This window comes from Larimichthys crocea, chromosome XIX, assembly GCF_000972845.2.
Source record: "Larimichthys crocea isolate SSNF chromosome XIX, L_crocea_2.0, whole genome shotgun sequence".
NCBI lineage: Eukaryota > Metazoa > Chordata > Actinopteri > Sciaenidae > Larimichthys > Larimichthys crocea.
Genome location: NC_040029.1, coordinates 3,360,810 through 3,384,121, shown reverse-complemented (window position 1 = coordinate 3,384,121; position 23,312 = coordinate 3,360,810). Strand labels below are relative to the sequence as shown.

The following is a 23,312-nucleotide window of genomic DNA, read 5'->3' as shown; positions in this document are numbered from 1 at the left end:
TGCCATACTATACTATGACTGTTTTTGCCATGCTATACTATGATTTTTTTTGCCATACTATACTATGACTTTTTGTCACACTATGCTATGACTTTTTTTGCCATACTATACTATGACTTTTTTTGTCATACCATACCATGTTTTTTTTGCCATACTATATTATGACTGTTTTTTTGCCATGCTATACCATGATTTTTTTGCCATACCATACTATGACTTTTTATGCCATACAATACTATGACTTTTTTAATAGTTTGTACTGACCTTTTCTGCCATACTATACTATGACTGTTTTTGCCATGCTATACTATGACTTTTTTTGCCATACAATACTATGACTTTTTGTCACACTATGCTATGACTTTTTATGCCATACTATACTATGACTTTTATATAGTTTATACTGACCTTTTTTGCCATGCTATACCATGATTTTTTTGTCATACTATGACATGGTATGACAAAAAAATCATGGTAAAGTCATAGTATTGTATGGCAAAAAAGGCCAGTATAAACTATATAAAAAAAGTCATACTATAAAAAAGTCAGTATAACCTATATAAAAGTCACAGTATAGTATGACAAAAAAAAACATGGTATGGTATGACAAAAAAGGTCAGTATAAACTATATTAAAAAGTCATAGCATAGTGTGACAAAAAGTCATAGTATGGTATGGCAAAAAAAAATCATAGTATAGCATGGCAAAAAACAGTCATAGTATAGTATGGCAGAAAAGTCATTGGCATGACAAAAACGTTAGTATAAGCCATATAAAAAAGTCATAGTATAGTATGACAAAAAGTCATAGTATAGTATGACAAAAAAGTCATAGTATGGTATGGCAAAAAAAACATGGTATGGTATGACAAAAAAAGTCATAGTATAGTATGACAAAAAAGTCATACTATACTATGACTTTTTTTGCATACTATACGATTACTTTTTGCCATACTATACTATGATTGACTCTAACCCAATAGCTCATTGGATTAGAGTGCTAGTTTGGGGTTCTAAAGTCATGGGTTCAAATCTTATGAGATGTGTGGATTTTGAGGTCTCTGTCCAAAAGAAAGAGCGAAAACCACAAAGACATTACCTTAAGCTATGTGAGCCAATAGCTCATTGAGTTAGAGCACTCCTTTGAGCTTCTGAAGTCATGGGTTCAAACCCTGTGACATTTTGGACTCTTTTGAGGTGTCTGTCCAAAAGAAGGAGTGAAAACTGCCGAGAACCGATCGTGAACTATGTGAGCCAATAGCTCAGTCCGGTGCAGTCCAATTTGAAGGCCAACACCCAAAGGTTAGACTTAAGAGTGGTGAAGTCATGGGTTCGAATCTTATGAGGTGCAGTGGCTTTTGAGGGCTGTGTCCAAAAGGAAGAGTGTAAGCTGCGAGAAAAAACATTTCCACTTGTGTGGGCCGATAGCTCACATTGGTAGAGCGCCGCTTCTAAGCCGTGAGGTTGTGAGTTCGAATCTTATGAGGTGCAGTCGGTTTTGAAGGCTGCATCCCCCAAATTAGATATTTGGGCCCCAATAAATATGATATGAATACTTAGGTTTGTCAGGGAAGAGAGTGTAAGAGTAAAGTACCAAGTCCTGATGATAGCGTGATGATCGCAGTTTCCAGTCGGTAAAGAGATAGATAGGATAGATAAGTACAGGGTTACGCCCAAATGATGGGACAAGCAAACATGTCACTTTTATTTTTTTTCCATTTACTCGTTAATTCAGTCATGTATGTAGTCATGTACTGTGTATATATAATGAACTGAAAAATGAATGAGTGAGAATGAAAAAACAAATGTACCATGTTGAATTAATGAGTAAAGGAAAAAATAAAAGTGACATGTTGCAGACATGAACATTTTACAAGCACAGTGTGTAATAATTACACATAATGCCAAAAAAATGAACTGGGCTGAACAGCCTGTGAGCAAGTTTAATAACAGGTTAGTTTTCCTGCATTACAGACAGTTAGAACTCAAACATTTATTTAAAACAGGCTTGAGGAGTAATGGATTTCATGCAACAATACAGGTAAGGTAACTCATCTGAGAGTTACAGAAAATTAACTTGCTCATTACTTTTAGTAAGAATTCTTAGCTTTATTTTAAAATACATGTAATATGTGTAGTGCGAGTCTCTCAGCGGCTCTGCAGAGTGAAACATGGCTGATGTTAGAGTTTACACATCAGTCTCACATGTCTAAGTAAAAAAATGCAACAGTTCAAGTTTGACCTTTATTTTGTCTTCAAAGCAGAAACGACGTCACAGCACACTTAAAGTTTAGTCTAAGATGTGAAAACAGTCTACACACTAATTAATTCACTCAACAAAACATGAGTTTGTTTTTAAAAACTTAAACTTAGTTAAAATCTTGTTTTCCTCATTTTCTGACGTGACATTGTTCTGTTGTCTTTGACAGTCATGTCATTAGGTACACCAACAATCCAGTGTGATCAGACAACTCTTTCATACAGCCTTTAATGTTGACACTTATGTTTAATACTGAGCTTGTATTGTGAAACTGGACTGCATTATATTGAAAGAGTAAGAAACACTTGTCACTATAACAGTTTAATACTCGAATGAACAACTTTTATGAAGCTTCTAATGATTTTAACAGCCATGTTTCGCTCCGCAGAGTTGCTACATGTATTTTAAAATGATAATGCTGTTAATAATTCTTAAAACTAATGAGAAAATTAATTTTCTGTAACTCTCAGATGAGTTACCTTACCTGTATTGTTGTAATTTTCTGTAACTCTCAGATGAGTTACCTTACCTGTATTGTTGCATGAAATCCATTACTCCTCAAGCCTGTTTTAAATAAATGTTTGAGTTCTAACTGTCTGTAATGCAGGAAAACTAACCTGTTAAGCTTGCTCGCAGGCTGCTCCACCCAGCATCATCGAGGTCCTTCAGGGTCTTCAGGCACACTGGAGGTGGATTCTGGTCAACCTGCAACAAGGAGAACATCAGAGTGTCACAACATAGCACTACAAATGGATATATGTTTAAAATCAATTTAATGGCATGCTCAAAACTTTAACATGAAGGTTTTTAGATTGCACTGACCCAATTTTAACTTAATCAGATTCATTTTATAGGAGAGATTTGTTAAAGCACAATGCCTGTAAATCCCAAAACTAAGTCAGCCTGGTTTGGGGTATGACTTCACATTTAGAGAAACAGGTCTCTACTGGAGCTGCTATCACGTTATGTTACATCTATATTAGAAATATATTTTTGTCACTGTTATGACTTTTTGAGCACCTCAAAAATGTGATTCACATTGGGGAAACAAAAAGAAGTCCTTGAATTACAATAACAGTCACTGCTCAGGTCTTAACGACAGCTACATTCTGAAAACATTCAGAATAATAAACTTGCCACTTAGAATTGAAATCATTTTCAACATTCAGGCAGTTTATAGTGCGTTTTCCATCAGGTGTACTCAAGCTTCCGCAGGAACATGTGGCGTGTAAGAAGCTGATTGCATTCCTAAACGTTCGACTCGCACGTCTCAGAGGAACATGGTGAATTTCTTTGGTGGATCTTTGAGTAGAATTTGATCATTTTCTATCATTACGATTTGGGGCTGACTTTAAGTGCTAGTGGGCTGAGCTGGACCTGATGAATAAAAAAATAAATAAAAAAAATTCACCTCAAGTTCAACTCCAGCAGCTCAAGTTACTTTCTAAGGTCTGACTTGCTCAGAGGAATGCTGCTGAACAACACCACATCAGCAAAAACACAACACTCAAATATAATGATCTGGCATCTCCACCCATTGTCTGCTACACCTGCATCTTCACCTACCAAACGCTCCACTATGTCACTGGCTAGTTTCAAATTTTACAGACTGGTTCAGTGAGGGTAGCCTACAGTGCTTTTTACTGCAGGATGTGGGCTGTAAAACCGAGACAAAGGGTGAAAGATGCCAATATGCTCCGCAGAGCTGAATAAAAATATCGACTTTAAAGAGGCACAGACAGTGGTTTCCATTAAACGGTAACTCTGGTGTCAAGTCACGCTCGACTGCAATCTTTCCCAAACCCTCACCAAGTGCTGCAACTTTCTAAACAGAATTAGAAGTTGCTGTGAAAAAAATACAAATTGATTTCAATCTGACACCAAATCATAGCCCTCACAGTAATTAACATCTCATTATGGTGAGAGAAATCTTATTACAGGCAGTTACCATCTTACAAGACATATTGGCTGCAAAGTACTTATTTATCAATTTAATTTCTCAGAGATGGGTTCAGATAAGACATCTGAGCCAATCAGGGAAGTGGAGAGTGTAAACAAAGAAGTCTTATCTTTTACATAAACAGTGTATATAGATGACTAAACAGTCAAACCTTAAAAAGTTTATTTACTTGATCGTAAAACTACAGCACCTCTCATATCGCAGCTTAGTTTGATATAAAACACTCGATTCATAAAAAACACTTTCATGAATCTAAAGCTCCAACGTGAGGTTTCATTCAACAAGACTAAAGTCATTTATGCGTCTCTGCACAGGCTGACTTCTCTGCTCTCTGCCTTGACTCTTCTCAGAGTTCAACTGGATTCACAAAGTCACAACTTTTGTTTACACAAACTGATGTCTGCAAACTTCTGCAGATTTTCAGTCCAAGGTCAATGTGGTGTTGTTTTCTACTGTACAGTGTATATGCTTAAAACATTAACAGAGTCGTGTTTCTGCTCTGAATGCCACTCAAAGTTTCTTATTACTTTCTGATAAGTACAATAATTGGGCGAGATAAGACTCCTGCATGTCACTACCAAATCTCTGCCAGCTGCCCAACTTCATGACCAGGTAATATGATCCCTTCACCTGATAATGGAAAGAATTGGGCAGGGGTCATTATGGGTTTCTTCTCTGCACGTCCCCAGCAGCAGGAGGTGCACGGTGACACAGAGGGAAAAATGCATTTCTGAATGGTAATAAAGATGATGTCATGAGCTGATTTCAGTGATGGGAAAATCATTGGGTCAGTAACAGCCTCCTGCTGCTCGTCTCCAAGGTGATAAATAGTCTAAATCTATGCTTCATGATCCAGATGATTTATGATCAAAGGGACCTGAGCGACAGATCTGCGATTGCATCCTCCTCGGTCACAATCTAGAAGGATTGCATCATTACGCTCATGCGACACTGATTTGCGATTGAGTCTTCATCAGTGACAGTATCAAATGAATTCAACCAGATATTCATTCATCAGCTGCAACGAGGAGGCGGCTGTGCTCCGGCTGGAAGAAGACCTGCTCTGCAGAGCGGGAACAAGACTTGAACAGAGAAGAAGACTAATCTGCATCTCAAAGACTGAAAAATGGTACAAGTTGTAATATCTGATTTCTAATAAGCTGCAAGCATAAATTCATGCTCCTCGTGTTTTACTTTAGATCTTAAAGGAATAGTTTGACATTTTGGGTGCACACTTATTCACTTCAAACATGTTAGCCGAGCACAACAACTACAAACCAGGATAGTCCACAGCCATGCTAGCAGCACATAGCAGGCTTTGCATGTTACTACTTTCAGGCTGATCGATAAATGCGCCGTATTCCCCAGCTGAGACTTAGTAGGCCTCTGGAGGATGATTTAAGGTTTTAGGTATTAAAATGAACAATGAAAAGTTTGAAGGAAACAAATGACAAATCAAAATAAGTCCAAATATTTCTGCATGATTTTTAGAAGAGGGCAGGAGATACTTCTATACACAGTGCTTTCAAAAATCCTGGAGTGGTTGCTCAAAAACAGCAGCCAGTGCATCCATCAAGTTTAATTATTTATTAGTTACAACTTGCTTTCTTGGTCGGGGAGTCAAGTTGCTGGACTGCAGCAGTACTGTACAGTATGTGCGGAAAAACTATTTCAGCATCATATGTTCATGAAAAATATCTGCTCATCATATGCTCATCTATATCAAGCACTGATGTCGGAAATTGCAGTTTGTCTGCATTAATGGGTTTAGTCCTGCCAGCGTTAATGGATGCTTCACAGAACAATATGAATAAATCTTTTAAATGACGTGAAAGAGGACACCCTGAGTGTTCACATTATTAAAATGAGTCAGCATCAGGAACACTGCCAGTTATTAAACTGACTTCTCTGTATGAGCACAGGTACGTAGCCTGCTTATTATGAATCCTCAACACTGTGTCCTAAAAACAGTCAAAGCTGGATGGCAACAGCCTGAGGGCTACACACGCAGGGAACTGTTGCTTCAAAGACGAGCCTGAACTGGGCACAGAATATTTTAATACAGTAAATGTGAAAGTCGAGTAAAAGACAGCGTTTTAAAAAGTTTGCATTAACACGAGTTTTCTCCAGGGGGTTAACCTCTGGCTGCTCAGTGCTGGTACGATACTATCATCAAGTTGTCTCCTGTTTGGGAACAGGCTGTCTAAATAAAGCCATCTGATTTTGCGAGGAGTTTAAAAAGGAAAACTGGGTATGCCGGTTTCATTACAGCCGCAAATTGGATAGTGGAATGAAGGCATGTGCCGCATGCACAAACATATCTCCGACAACTCGCAATCCACAAAACAGTCGGGCCTCATCTGAGAGCATTCATTAATGGAAACTCGAGGGAAATCTGCTTGTTGGCTAGGTTCGCCTGACTTTCAGCCATATGCAGAAATGTTTACAACTTCGCTGCAGCAGAGAGAGGAGAGGGAGGGAGTGTGCATCTCACAATGCCTGCTGCTGACGGCTTCATTAAAGATGCATCCAGTTTCTGTCTGGGTGCCTAAAGTAACAAATAGGAACTCAGGGGGTATCTGACCAAAATAGTTGCATGCGTTAGTTTTATCTTTCCAAAAGGGTCAACACACAGATCTGACGGAGTCATTACCACGAAGGACATGACAGAGTTTTGTCTTCGCCTGTTCCACTGAAGCTCTCAACTCACAATTTGTGTTGGTAATGCACAAAGACAGCTGCAGTGTTATGGTTCATAACATGCTCTGCCTTTATATGCGTACTTAGACTCTGGCAGAGGCAATCTGGATTCCTAAGATTACCATCATTAACATTAATAATTCACATAAGGAATTGTCCAAACACTGTACACTACTCCTGAATATGACAGTCGCTCACTGGACGGGAAAACATTCACAAGTGCCCATATACTTCATATCACATTTGGCGTTTTCTAAGTCAGACCTCCTGTTTCAGTGTGTGCACAAAGCTACGGCTCAGGGGAAATCCTTTGACCATCACATCATTACAGGGGAGTGATTAAGAGAAATGAGCAGCCGTCGTCCAAACATCTGTGACAGCTTTGTTAGCCTTTTTGGATCCTGTGAGGGGGAACCTGAGTCAAAGTCATCATGTCCACCAGCTGTCACCACTGGGCTCACACTCCTGACGTTGGCTGTTGCAATATTTTTGATCAGTCTGGACTTCAAGATTAAACTCAGACTTTAGCTCTGTTTCAGTTCGAGTTTGATTCCATGATACTACTTCTGATGCATTTGGCTCCAAGTTTAAACCCAAACTGGCACAACCGCAACCATCTTGTAAAATAATAAACACCACGATCCTATTGGCTTTGAAAAAAAACTGACTGATCAGGGGTCGGACTGACCTGTCCATTCACTTGTTTCATGTTTTTATGGCACTAAAATGAAAATTTTAAGTGCACATTGTTCTGCTTCTATGTGATTCATACAGCAGACCTTGAAAACAAGGTCCAGTGGGTGTCTTAATGGATGAGCAATGTGAGGCAAAAAGACTAAATGTTTTCAGTCTTCGTACAGCCGACCTCTGTTACGTGCCATCCCCCGTCTCTGCCGTGCTTTCACATAAATGCCTTTAGAAATTTAGCCTAGCTCGTCAGGTGAAGTGTCTGTGACGCTGTGATGTTTCCCGCCGCGCAGAGGTTTTTATTTGCATTTGAAATAGCAAACTGCAACACACAAACCCGAGGCTAAATCAACACCAATCTTCTGGCAGCTGCTACCCTGCAGAGCGCTCTCTCTGGATTCAGGAGAGGACAAGGCCAGATGCCAGCGGAGGAGCCACAGACAAAAACACTGTCAGAGTACAGAGGTACAATATTCAGAGGAGCAGTATCTGGGCTAGAGGGTGGCATTTCAGAAAAATGCACCTGGAGTCTCCCCTCTTGACTTGATATTAAGATGCTTTTTTAGATTCAGTGTGCATGGTATTTAATCTTGTGTTACAATGTTTTCATCTAACAGGAGTCAAGTATTCAGGACTTTAGTAGAAATACATAAGTGGGCTTTGGAAAGTCACAGGTCTTTGTCATTGAGATTGTGAAAGTACACTGTCATTTCGAGGGCCCTGGGCTGACAGTTCCCCGCATGCACTAGGAACAGCTTATTCAGTGGAAAATAGCGGTGTAGGTCTATACTGGACATGCAGATACTTTGAACTCATCCTCAGACTCCCAGTGGGACACGTTGCTCATAAGATGGGAATGTGGCAGGCGGAGACGACGTACAGGTGTCGCAGTTACAGACCATTTTCCATCACTGACTGAACTTTTTTTTTTTTTTTTTTTAACAGCAGCAGAAAAATCTGGTAACTACACAGCTTAGCTATCCCAAAATGTCACGGCAGCTGAGCGTCCCAAGTTTTAAAAAGCCCAATGATTGCGATGTGGTGCAAAGAGGGGCAGATGAGGTGGAGGATGAAGGGCAAGTCATGTTATGGAGGATTCAAGTGGCAGCAAAGAGGTGAAGAGATTAGCCTACAGGTTCAGAGGGAGCTGGATAAAAAGTGACAGCACTATCAGCGTCTCTGTTCAGCTTCTCCGCTGTAAGTTACTGTTGCTACACCGGTCAAGTTCAACACGTGAAGTTTGCAATAATAACGGTGGCAGATTTAGAGCTCAAAACTCCTCTATCAAAATGATCAAGCTCAAATCAATTTTATTTGTATAGCCCAAAGTCACAAAGTACATTTGCCTCAGAGGGCTTTACAATCTGTACAGGGAGTGACACCCCCTCTCCTTAGACCCTTGTACAATCAAGCTCGTAGCTTGATTGTACAATTACAGACACATCTCGACTTACAGAAGTCTCACTATGGCAAGGGGTCAGGTCAAAACAGTGAACTCCACACAGAAAGCAGAATCTGGAAACGAACCAGGACATTAGCCTGTGAGTAGAGTCTAAAACAACCTGCTAACGTACCTACACCTTCTGTTCACTGGAAAAATAGACAATCTCCAGAACAAGAAATCCACCATTTGGTATGTTGTGCTGTATATAATCGGTTTAAAGATACAATTTTCTAAATGATCTTCAACGCAAACATTGGAAACCCGGGCTACAATGCCCACTGCATTGATTGGAGTGCTCTTAAAGAGCCCCTATTTCAGGCACATGATTGCATAATTGGACTGATGCCACAAAACCCATATACAAGATGTGTGAAGGGTGCAATCATGTGAAGTGGAGAACCTTTAAACACACCGACTCGTTCTGAAGCCGGAGCCTCCTCTTCTCTTTTTTTCCCCCCTCCCTGCGTGTCTTCTTTTGAGCTCGCTCGAGTCAAATAAAATATTCAGGCTTCATCCCTGCAAGCTGAAGACGCTCCGGATGGAATTTTTCTGAATGCACACTCTGCCTCTCTTCCTCGGTCTCTATATCTCCACCGTATACACACGCTCAGCCCTCCCTTCCATTGCCACAAACATACACTGTTTGCTTCTGTGCTCTGTGTGCTGCAGATAATCTTCATGAGGCAGAGACCCCATTGAGTGTATTTATAACCCAATCAGACGGGTATTCAGCCTTTTCTTCTCCTCTTTCCACTGTTTCTGCCCGTGCTTTTATATCGCTGTTAAAGCCACTAAATCAACACATCAACGTGAGACTCACATTAGCCTAGCATGTGTACGTGCGTATCCTGTACATGGCAGCAGGTGGTAATCCTAAAAAGATTTATCACAAGTCATTATCGGCCAAACTAAAACTAACTTGTCACTTGGTTAACTGCGACTGTGCACAGACTACATGCACGTGCCTTTCAGCAAATAATCACAGTTGTCAACTCCAGATGGCAGACTTTGAGGTAAAATCTCGTTAGTTGCATGTCATTTCCCAGGGAACTGTGCTGCCGTGTTGCTATTCATTTTGTCAGTGTTAGGTGACTGGAACAAGCAGGAGTGTGGGTGCGCGCACTGTTAGAATCCTACCTTTAGTGAAAACATGCCAGAAATGACAAGTCGCATCCAAAAGCTGCCGTGGATCTTAGCAGCGGAAATAAATACACACAACGGTGTATGAATATTCTTAGATCGTGTTTGTGTTGGTGAAAATTGGCTGGTGACAGTCATGTCTCACTTGCTTTCATCTGGAGAAGTGGGTGGCTGTATCCCAAGGAAATATGGAGATACAGTATATTGATGTTTTCATTTGAATAGACAGAACCAAACGTCAGATTGAAGGAAATGAAGTACTGTATGGGAAAATATAGATGAGTCATTTAGGAAATAGTACTTTGGAAACAGGCTCTGTAATATTTTAGCTGAGTACTCAGATACACTGAGAGACACACACAGACTACACACACCTACACACCACAGGTTTCTCCACAGCTTAACAGTAATGGAGAATGTATAAGACAACTGTGTTCAATGCCTCAGGCTGTTGGCAAAAGCAGTGTCCAGCCAGAAAACCATCAGAAGGATTTAAGCGTTCTCGGCGTCAAAAGTTTAGTTTGTCTCAGAGTCTGAAAAACAAGACGGGGGGAACAATCTGATGGGAGGGGTTATAACAGCGAAGCAGAATGTTCTGAGCATTTTTAAAAAGGGAGCAGGGCGAAAAACGAGGACAAAAGCACTTGGGCACATTAATTCAAACCAAAAAGATGACTTCCTTTCATGTATGTCGTGACTGAGACATGCTAATGAGCTTTAGGGTCACAAGAGCCTGCTGTTGGCTAAGTGCGCACCTGCGTCATAAGTAACATCCCTCTTATCTAAAGAGCTGCTCAGCCCCGATCTGTGATCATGTAAATTAGAAATCACAGGGGAAGTTGGCTGGGTGAGGTGATGAGTGGCTCGCCTCTCCTTAAATCGGCTGCATCCCAAGTCAATACATCGACAGTGTGAACGTGTGACAGAAGTAGGAACGTTGATTTTACATTGTGCAACAATGAATCGGTTGACCGCCGTCATGGCTCATGGTCCTGTTATTACATGTTAATACGGCAGTCACAGGATGGGATAAATACAGCATATCGCTCATATTTAGGTTGCTTTAGGTCCCAAACTGACAAGGAAAAAAGGGTCACTTTGCCTGCGATGCAGAACCAGCCTTTCTATTTTATGACAACAAAATTCAATGTTGTAGACACACCTCATCAACACCCTGCTATTTCCTCTTTGGCATGCTACATCAATCAAGCATTTTAGCTCCTGCACAGCCAGACCACACATCAATCACACACTGATTTGGGAGCTTCACTTAATGTGGCCAGCCCTGTGGGGACGGTGCTGGGATCCTGCATGGCCAACAGGACGGCGCGTATACAGATTTAAATATGTGCAGCCCTCGTGATTAACCATCTCGGACACATCTTTTTGTTCATTCAGATTATATGAATGCTGTCTCGAGTCGTGTTGCAATTTCGACCCAGGCTCTAAAAATGGAGTCGTAAACAAGGTGGTTATGGCCGATCTGAGGTACAGAGTCTGGTATAAATCCTAGGAGCTGTAATTAAAATTGAATGAGACAAGAACATTGAGAGGACGACAACAGGGCACCAGCTGAAATTGGTTGTACTGTACTTGACAAACTGCAGTCTATGAAAATGTGCGGTGTGAAAAATAAATTATGAAAACAACAACGGCAAGCAATCCCTACTTGATATTCAACATGGATTAAATGATTTCTTGCAGGAGACATATTGCTCGTTTAAATGTTGAAAATTTCAAAACTCGTTGCATTTCAAGATGGGAGATGAAACAGACGACATATGGCAAAGGTCAAGGCTTCCTGCAGGGACGAGCAAAGCCGGGTTCATTCATTTATCAGCACTAAACTGTTACTAAACTGCGCTTTAGAAGGAACACCACGAGGGACTAATAGTTAAAATATTTCATATCTGAAATGTTAATTTCATTTTCTAACTCAAATAAAATAATAAATGGTTTGCTACTTTTGAGTAATGTAGGAACACATTCTTCAGAAGCAATTAATCACAGCACTGCTCTGTTTAGACAGGATTATTTGGGCTGGTATGACCAGTATTTCTGGTTATTGGCAAACCTTGGACTCAGTAGTGTCCATTGTACAACAGTCTTTAACAGTGTGCAGACTATAGAGTTTAGCATTTACCATTATCCCACCATATACTGTCACTTTAAGTGGCTGCTGTTCAGCCAAAGCTTCATAGTCTTCTTTAGATCTGAGTTGTTTGCGTGAACTACGCTCAGAAATCCTGTGATTGAAACAGGAAAGTCTCTGTAAAGCCTATTCAAGAGCAATTCTGTGCCAGTGTGCCCCTCTATCACAGAACCCCTGCTGCGAGACGTTCACCTCGGCAAAACCTGACTGCACCTTTGGCAAACAAACACAAAGACCAGCATGCTACCTTGTTCCCATCGCACTCTTCAATCCATAATTCATACACTGTAATTCCAGTCACTGCCTGCCTGCTTTGACAATCCGGAAACTGAGTGATGTTTCAGTATGTGGAACAATCTGAGGGGGGTTAATGTCAGGGATGTGTTTGTTACACAGGTCTGGGTTCTGACAGAATTCTCAGAAATCAGGACAAGAGTGACATAAGCCTTTCAATAATGAATCACTAAATATGGGTTGCAAAGTGGCCTAGTTCCACTGGTATGTGCTTTTGTAAAGCATTGATCACAGCTTGACAATGATGTCTCACACTGTTCACAAGTCGACTTTTACTGCAACCTGCTGATGACACTTTGTGACGCTCTAAGCTCAGTGGCAACTCCCCTCTGAGTACGTCCTGTTTGAAGCCTCGCACTGACCAGGTACTGTGATCGATTGTTAGGTGTGTCATGATGTCAAAATGTGAACAGCATGATGAGGACTGTTTAAGTACAAACGGTTTATTGAACCTGAACATTTAGTAGTCGAATGATGAATCAGACACTTGTTTTTTGTGGTTAATCACCTTGTTAGAAGAACAGCATGTTATGTAAGCTAATAAGCACTGAAACATTAAACAGTTGGACAAAATAATTTAGAAAAGGTCACATTAAGTTCATCTGTAAAGGTTAGAGTGCATTTTAGGGGCACTCTGAAATTTCATTTCACTCCATTTCAGCTCTACTTTGATGACTGGGTAAGGGCCTTTTACTCCCCACAGAAGCAATACTCAAAAACTGATACTTTGGTAAGATTCAAAATAATTTCACAGGTACATTACATCAGGCCTGGAGGTCACAGGTGGCCTCAGGTTCAGTTTGTTTGGAATTTGAATAACCCGGGAGAGGAGAAGACCAAGTTTGTAATTGAAATGTGGTCTGACACTGCTATTTAAAATAAAAAATCAACTGGAAGAAACTCAAAAATGGCAACTATTACCAGATATTTTTGGGTAGAATGAGAGAGGACAGGAATGCAATGCCAGGGCCAAGCTATTTAAAATAAATGTGCAGCAGAGCACAGGGTTATTTCAAGCTTATATTACAGACATGCATTTATTTCTAGTTCACCCTTTGAGAAGTATATTTGGTCATATTTTTCTATGTAGCGTTGTGTTTTAGGAGTTGCTCCTGTTGTTTGCAGCTTGATGCTGTCAATACAAACATACACAGCTTTCAAATAAAAGCCTTCTAATGCTTCAGTGGATAGAATCCATCCATTTCCTATGAAGCTTTTACTTCAAGACATTTGCCGCTGAATTGCCAATGACTGAAATAGAACTCAACTATTGCATGTCGAGTGTTAGACGACTACCTGCCGAATAGACATCAAACACACCTGTCTACAAAACAACAAGTCTGAGATACAGCCCACACAACAGGATGTACGGACGTCATAAAACGCTCTGTACTCTCTTAAATGCAATATGAAACCAGAACAAGCCAGACCAAACGTATACGATCTAACAAAAACATGACCATTGGTTCGCTCTTACAGCCACTAAATCTCGCTTGTATAGCCCCATTTTCTTTTGGATTAAAGCTTCAGCAGCTCTACCTCTCATGGAGAGAGCTATAAAGATTGAGCCCTCCTGAAGGCTGATTACCCTCACAGGACTTGCAGTTTAATCTTCAATGGTACTCCTCTTCACTCTCATCTCATTTTTCTTGGTCGATAATAGAATAGACTTCTGCCCATGAATGGGGAGGGGTAATACACGCCTTTTAGTAAAGATATTTCTTTATGGTTAGGTGGGATCCTGGAGGGGATACAGCCTTTTTCCACTAAAGGGCCACCTCGAAATGTAGCCAAGACGACATGAGCTTCACAACCCACACCCAGCTGCTCTTGATCAAATTCTGATGTTTTGTCTTCAGAACATTTATTTTGTGATTTCCCAGAATGCCAGACAACAATCTCAGAGAGCAGAGTGCGGCTTTTCCAGGTGAGAAAAAGTAATATTACATTGAAAATGACAAACTGGCTGTGAGATCTATATTTCACTGGGTTGGAAACCTTAAATGTAATCTATAATGGAGCAGATGGAGGTGAAAGGGTTAACCCTGTGAAATCTGCAGTGCTTCTTGCACTCAGCAATGTGAACCACTGCTAATCAGTGAGGTTTCAGGCTGATCGGACATCACTACAGACTATCCAAATGCTTTCTAGGTCTGATTTATTCATTCCCGGTACAGGCAGTCCTTGTTGGGAGCAGTACCAGCGTAAAATGGGGCAGTAGTAGCCCAGAGGTTATAGAAGCAGGCTTGTGCCTGGAAGGCCACTTTTCAAATCCCCTAGAAATGTAGAAGGGAAGATGAATGAGTAACACTACTGTCCTTGGGGCAAATAAACTGATGCACATTCCTCAAGCAAGGCACCAAGCCCACAGCGGAGCTCCTCAGTTGCCAACAATAAATGTGCCAGTATACAGAGCGCCATCAGATTTGCTTGTTCAATGGTCAAACAGCATTTAAAAAACATGCTCCTAAAGTTGGTCTGCGTCACAATTACTGCAACTTTCTGAAAACAACAATGTGACAATGACACACCATGCAGCGATTACACATAGGATAAGAAAAAACCTCTCGGTCATTCTTTACACAACTATTTCTGTCACAGCCATATCAGCAACACTATGACTAAGACAGCGTGTGAAGTTATTCTGATATTTAATAACTCCTTTCTGTGGCCTTTAACCTGCCTCCAAGTGTGGCTGTTAGGAACAGCAATTAACACTTTGCATTGCAACTTTGTATGTCTAACACTGCATGTTATTTTTAAAAATGAAAGCCTTAAAACTTTCTACTGGTGAGGTCCCAGAGGTCAATCTATGAGCCTGCATGAATATGAAGCCAAGGAACTCAGATTCATTTCAACACAGGGAGGATGAATGTTATAATCAGGTCAAAGGTCAAGTCGTTCATTCAACAACTAGCAGTCAGTTAACTTAACATAAAAACTAAAAAAGGCGGCAGTAGATCATAAACTTGTTATATCATGTGTAATTCATGTATCAGCTAATGAGCCAAGTAGATTTTGTTACCTCAGATCTGAACCAGAATAACTGATCCTGCTGCTAGGTGGTGGCTTTGAATAGATACCACTCATGTCTGTATGCTAAATACAATCCATCTCTCATCTCTCAAAAAAAGCTTACGAGCATATGTCCCAAAGTATAGACGCAAACAATACGTGTATATAAGAGTTATGACTAAGCTGTTGTTGACTAAGCTACTTGATTCGAGAAATGCTTCCATTAGACGCAATTAAGCCTTAAAGCTTCAATGCACTGTACAAGAAAGGTATGGTTTGTCTATTTCAAACTCCAAAAATACAATTTAGTCATTTTTTCCTTTGATTGATGGAAACAGCGTGACGTTTCAGTAATTAATTGCTTACAGTACCGAGTCATTTGCATGAAAAATGAGAATCTTTCATTATACTTATCAAGAATCTGGAGATTCCTACCCTGTCTCTGAACGCTGGATGTCAGAAAGTTTTGGTGCGAATAGTCACGCGTTTGATCAAAAGATGGCCTGCTGTGAGACAAATGACAGATGACACGAGGACGATCTGCGAGCGAGTGTCTGTGAGGATGCTGAGAAAGAGAAGGGGGTTAAATGTGAGGATAAATAAAAAGATTGGGGTGAAAGTGAGACAGGGACAGGAGCAAGCTAGACGGGCGAGGAAACCGAAATGGAGCGGAAGAGAGACGACCAGAGACAGCAATGACAGAGGGAGAAAAGTCTCCATGGGAGATAAGGGAGGCAGAGAGGAGGAAGGAGGGGGGCAGAGATGGAGAAGGAAGGACACAGACGGAGAGATAAGGCCTGGCAGTTAACAGAGGCAGCCTGCTGATGTGGATATCCTGGGGAAAGCACATCTAAAACTCTCCCGCTTGGGGGAATTATTTCCATCCTACAAAAGTAGCCATCACAGAAAAGGTACAAAAAGAATGTACCAGCACGTTTTCTTCTCTCGGTACAGATTCTAGTCCAACATTGCTTTTTCAGCAAAAAAATTAAAAGCCTGAGATTTCAAAATCCAGCCACTAAGACATTTAGCTGCTCAAAGAAGATGACAGATGGATGTGTGGCAGCCATCTTCATTTCAACCCAGCAGGAACCCATTCACAAAAAAAAAAAAAAAAAAAAAAAAAAATTGCCTAAATTGAAATGTAAAAAAAATAAGCATGCATAAGAAGTTCGAAAGTGTGAAAAAAACCACAGTAAATTTCAGAAATTAAATAAAATCCTGTTAATTCATTAGATTAAATACATTTTATGCTTGGCTGAGGTGAAAAAGTAAAAGTTAGAGAAAAACAATAAGGAATAAATAACACCAGACAGCCGGATCACTCAGATGGAGAAGGTGTTTTTCTTCTAGATGTTTGATAATTGCTTTTTAAATTCAATTTGACTCACTGCCTGTGGGACATGCAAAGGTAGACAACTACTGTGTTTTGAGCTTTTTCCTGTTTTGGTGGTGGGCGGCTGACTGGTCAACTACTGAAACCTGTAAACGTCTGGTACTTTTCAAGCATGTGTCATGAGCTGAATTTAATCGCAGGCCAAAGAAACAAACTGTTACACAATCTATGACTACCTTTAGTACCACCTAGTGGTAAGGATAAAGAATACAGCGACTGAATACCCCTCGCCTTACTCTCCTTCCACTGATATGACATAGGGTACTAGTTAGCATACAGACTTGACGCACATCATTGATCATATGATCAATTTTTAAATGAAAAATACAGCAGTTTAAAATGAGCGACCAACCACTTGGATGCCATTTAATAAATAACTCAATTCCTAGTTTACGTGAGCTCAAAGAAGAACACAGTTGAGGCAGCAGAAGCAGCTAAGAAGAGCAGTTTAGACAGGAGCATTTATCATGCAGAGGCGCAATCAGGCTTTGCTCCTAAGTGGCACTGACACACGCACACAAAGAGCATAATTAGCGGGGAAGCCTGTCGCGTGTCTTTCCGCGTGTCTGTCGTCTGTGGGCATGCTCGAGTGGAGGACGTTGTGTCTCAACTCCACAGGAACACCACATATCAGCAGGCTGTCATATTTGTTGCAGTATTTTGTCCAAATCTTATTTTCTACATGCTTTGCATCAAACTGCATTTTTAATACACAAATGCTCAATGTACATGGAGACAGGGATTACCGTACTGTCAAGTGTAGAGAGCGAGTCAAGGCTCTTATGGAAACTTCCACAATCCTAAGGCTGTGCACTTAAGTGCATTCTGGTCGATTCAAGCTGACGCTTGAGAAACTGGCCCCTATGTCTGCTCCACGGACTGACACCCAAACACTGACTGCAGATTTCTCTTAGCTGTGTTGTAAATAACTTACGACTTAAGAACAAATGGACCAGGAGAAGGGAAATTGCCAACAGACAATAGTTTCACTCAAGCCACTGAAAAGATGATTTCTATGAAGTTGATGGACTTGAGGCACACATTAGAAAGAACGGTCAAAACTGGGGAAACACTTAGAGTTTTAGCCCCAAAGATCATACAATTCAAGTAATGCAACTTAATATATCTGCATTTTTCATCTTTTTTAGCTGACATTTTCACAGGTCCTATCCATGACATCTAAACGGACCTTCACAGTGAGTTCAATATTTACATTTGTTTCATTTCTATAAAAATGGACACTAGAATTCATTGAGTAAAGAAGCAAACTCCATGAGCAGGCGGCTGTAACATTTGCCAAGTCTGTGGCTGGCATCTGCTACTGAACATGTTTTTGTTATTTGCAAGACACAAAAAAAAAATGCACTTGCTCAGACAGCTTGTTTCATTTGCTCGTTTCTTACTGTTCACCTGTCATCTTTGTCTTGTTTTTCTATTAATTCTGCATGTTTTTCAGCTTTTTGTTTTGATTGTCTCCCCCCTAGTAGACCACTTTTAATTCAATCATTCATGACAACTGAAACAGAAATTTTTCTGGGGAGCAGAGTGACACTACAGGAACAACAGCACAGCACATGTCGGGCTTGTTCATCTTTGTTTTGGGCGGAGGTATCCCTCCTTTTTTTTAAAAAAAGAAAGAAAAAGAATTTTAAGAGCAGCAAACTGCGTGATGTTGCTCCCTCATGTAAACTGGTTTAAATAAATCATGTCTCCTCTGAAAGGCTTAGCGTTATTGCCTAAGCTTCAGATGGGCAGAAAAAGAGCCTCTTCTCTCTCTATATCGTGTATCTATCAACTGTATTTATCTGCTTACACATCAAATCATCACTGCTGTTCAACGGCTAACAGCAGGGACAAACGTACAGAACAATCAATCCTCCTTTTTTCAGTCTCTTCTCAAAGCAGTCTCAGTTCTCTCTTTCTCTCCCAGTGGAGGAGAAAAAAGGGAATCTTTCAACAGAGCAACGACAAACAAGCTGCCCGAACATCACAGAAACAAAACGAATAGAGTGGGCAGCAGACTCATGTCAAACTTAATAGCAGAGGCCATCTGGAGGACAGTTTTAATGTTCCTTATAAAAGTTTCATACCCAACAGTCAAGTCGGCTGTCTTGATGTTGTTAAACCAACTGCAAAACACCAGCTTTCAGCAGTAATGCCATGGATTAAAGCAAAAAAAATAAAAATCTTTTGACTGAATTTTTCTAAACTGCGGCCAAGTCATATTCCGCATTTGCAATTAGTGAGAGATGTTAAGGTAATGTTACTTGACGCGTGCTAAAAAAATAAGATGAGATTTCCAGCCTCACTGCACTCATAACCATGATCTCTAGTGCAGACATCAAGTTTAAATATTTGACCAACAGTGTTTCATAGGAGGGTCATTTTAAAAGTCATTTTTAATCTATGAAATCAAACTGATACTGAACTGATTTTTTTGCCAAGATTGTCTCAAGTATTATTATTATTATTATTATTATTATTATTATTATTATTATTATTATTATTAGTAGTAGTAGTAGTAGTAGTAGTAGTAGTAGTAGTAGTAGTAGTAGTAGTAGTAGTAGTAGTAGTAGTAGTATTTCCAGTGAGCCTCTTATTTAACAGAAAAATACATCAAACAAACAGCACTAGGATTAAGCAACAAGAGCTTTTGCAGCCTTGTGTCAGTGTGATGGTGAACTCTCACCTTTCTGCCATCACTATCACTGTTAATAATCCAAGAAGCTCTGAGGCTTTACATTTGTTCTATATATTATAACACAAGATTTCAGCATGGAGCTACAGGCAGGCTACATTCATGATTTATACAGTCATACTAACTACAAACTTATTATCATTATAAAGTTTCAGGGCATTCCTGTAACCATAGTAACTCAGTGCCATAGGAGGGAGAGACTCTGAAGTCTGAAGTGTGAAAGTCCACACTATAGTTACTTCACACATGTAGCACACAACAGGAGACTATCTGGTCAGAAGAGTTCTCACGTGTTGACTGAACTTTACAAACTGAGTCTCAAAATGACGTCACAGCTCTGTGACGCAGTCAAAAACTAATTGTTACATCAGTGTCATTCTACTGTCATTGGTCAGGCACACACGCTGTAAACGTTACCATTGGCTGCAGAGCGTGACAATCTGTCCATAGAAATCAGCCAACACGTTTTTTCTAAATCTCCGATTTACAATGATCTCATAAGTCGCCTCTGTGAAGTCTGACGGAAATCCGTCGTAGCTACAGAGAACTCTAATCCATGAGTAATGCAAAAAGACTTTTATTCATTTCAATCTGCCGAGGCTGCAAGCATGTCGAACTTCAGAGGAAAAGCAGGAGAATGTCACAAGATGAAAATTCAACAATCTACCACTCTGTCCATTAAACATGAAGCTACAGCCAGCAGCTAGTTAGTTTAACATAAAGGAGAACCCACTAGTCTGGCTTTGTCCAAAAGCAAACCTGCCTACCAGCACCTCTAAAGCTCAAGTCACAACTCGAGCGTGAAGGCCTGGTCCCACCGGACAATATTAATCCACAGCTTTGCAAAGCATTTGGTTATAGAGGAATGGGGACGTAGTGACCACGCTGACTGGGACTAGTTGGTGAAGTTTTTTGGATTGTTCAGTTCATTCAATAAATGAGTTTGATAACTCCAACCCACTGATACCTATTAAGGAGTAATTTATATGAATACTATAAAAGTGCACAGCTAATTTGTTACAATAATAAAATACATGATTCCCATGAGAGAATCCTCTCAGTTAAGGTAGCTAACTGAATTTGCTGGAAAGTTTACCTGCTGGTGTGACCTGGTATTGAACTTCAGAGTCTTCAGAGTATCTGCTGGTATAACAAGATATCAACAAGCATTAGTCTGGTACATAACCTTTGTAAAACCAGTTTTTGTGCAGTTTAAAAAGACAAAAGCTCATAATTTTAGAGAGGACTAAAAGTTTTGCCCTCCTTGACGTTTATGCAAGCTAACAGTCTCCTACTGTAGATGTAGATGCTTTATATTTGGCATACATCTGAGTGGTGTGGATGTACTCATCTCACTGTATGCCAGAAAGCGAATAAGCATGTCTCCAAATGTCCATTACCATCTGTCAATGAATTATTCCCCTAAAAGCTGTGTTCAGTCTACTGAGGTTTTGCCTTTATTGTAGAAAAAAAACTATTATAATACGTGTTCCCACAAAACAGAAAAGGACATGGCTCCATTTAGACATTAGTGCAGTGGAGTACATCACAGGACAGCATCAGACATTAGTCACATACAGCGACAGTCCAGACTCTCCATATGGTTCAGTTCGTGAACTCTGATTCTACGCCTTCTCCTAACTACTTCTTGAAAACCGAGCGAGAGTATACCTTTCTGCCACTAAGTGTAGCGCATCAGTAAATGCACCATGCTGCTGCTCTGTAATGGAAGGAGCAGGAATAGCTACGAGGCCATCAGAGTCTGTCTGTGTTTACGCAAGGAGAGCTGGAGAAATGGAGTATAAATAAATACTCTGTACAGAACATATAAGCTGTAACATGTTTTGTGTTGTTGGCCTGCTAAACTGTGTCAGAACATAAGCACAAAATGGGGTTTCTTTATTTATCCACTGCTTGCTGTGCTCATGTGCTATAAAATGAATCACGGACAAAAAAGCACATACATGCATATAGACACGTATTTTTGGATTTAATAGGGTGGTGAGGGCTTTGAGAATCATTGGGAGTCAGGAGGGGCGAGCAAGGGTAGGACAGCAGGTGTTAATTGCTTATTTTCTGGGGGTTGAGCCACAATGTGTGATTTTTGCCAAGCAACGCCTGTCTTTCTTGAGTGCAACAGGCCTAAATTGCTCATTCTTGTTGGCAGGAGGAAAAATGCAAATCAAAACGCCATTTGGAAACCTTTGGAATATGGTGCTATGACTGGGTACACTATGTTTCTGTCATATGCTGCTTTGGTGCTTGGGGGAAAGTAAATGCCAATTAGTTTAGTTTCCAGTGCAGTTACTAAAGCTTGTTTTTTGTATTTGTGAAAGACTGACCCAGAATATTTAAAATCACCACTTTGGATTTGGTGTACCACGCTGAGCTCTGATGTGAAAGCAGCTGAGGTAAAAACACTTCATCTTGTCAAGCTGCAAACGCACAACAGTGACCTGAGCTAATCTACTTATAAAGACATGTTCACTGATATGTTAGCAAACAGATGCTTATTTACACATCCAGCAGATACACACCAATATCAGAAAACATTAGCAGTCATACGAAGTCGTGTTTATGGCCACCTGATGAATATAAATTCAGTATTCCCTCTTTTAGCTCTGTTTTGACTTTGTCAACTCATGAAGGAAACATCTGCCTCTAACTGCTCGACTAAAACTTTCTAGCTGCTGCTCGAAATCACTAATGAGAGCTTTCAGACTGAAGCAAACGTTCAGCTATAATTTTCTGATGGTTAATAACTGTAATCGCATGATCGATTGCATTATTTGTACCCTTTTATCCATTGTTGACATAAAAATATTGGCAGTTTCAGCATTTATAATTCATTTTTTCAATTATCCTCCTAAAGGTTGGACCATACTGGACGTTTTAACTTTCATCAAAAAAAAAACAAAACTCATTTTGCTGCTGTCTTTCTCCATAATATAAAGTAAAAACAATAAGTCTATATCCTGGTCATTTCAATGTTTGCAGTGAGTGTTAACTACCTGTGTCTGGACAGGGCCCTTTTTCTGGGAAGACTCCTCGCTTACAGGAAATCTTACAGTTGCGGTTTGTCTGGAATACAATGAGCAGCGGCAGCAGCAGAAAAACGTGACCATCTGTTTTAGGTTCAAATTAATTAGCAAGAATTTTTCACAGAAAAAAAAAAAAAAAAGACTTATTTTCAGCTGTTTCTAAACTTTACTGCGCTACTGGAGATGACAGGTTAGAGCTGCCAACAAAGCCTGTGGAGATAACAGTTGTACCGTCTGTGCTGTGGAGTCAATGTACATACGCCCACAGGCTGAACTCCTGAGTAAATAACTAAATAAAAGAGACTGTTGAGCGACTGATGATGCGCTTACCCACTTTATGCCGGGATTGCATCATGAAAACATCAGCTGTTGCGTTTCATTCGCCCACCGGATTCCACCAGCCGCCACGAGCTGCTGATCTGTAGCCAGAGAACAAGACCAAAAAGACAGATTGCAGTCATGATATACACGCAGAGCCTCTCTTCTGCAGGAACAATTCTCTCAAAACTCAGTGTTGTGTGGACAG

General features: G+C 40.3%; 1 long non-coding RNA gene across 1 annotated transcript in view; it reads right to left on the bottom strand.

Annotated features, from left to right (window-relative positions):
- Positions 1-2,855: 2,855 nt before the first annotated feature.
- Positions 2,856-23,312, bottom strand: part of LOC113748289 (uncharacterized) — a 39,489-nt gene continuing 19,032 nt past the window's right edge. Inside the window, exons 3-6 of the long non-coding RNA XR_003464228.1 lie at positions 23,117-23,205; positions 22,757-22,826; positions 20,842-20,888; positions 2,856-2,964 (exon numbers count right to left, since the gene is read on the bottom strand). This is a non-coding gene — a long non-coding RNA (uncharacterized LOC113748289). The remainder of the gene's footprint in view (positions 2,965-20,841; positions 20,889-22,756; positions 22,827-23,116; positions 23,206-23,312) is intronic.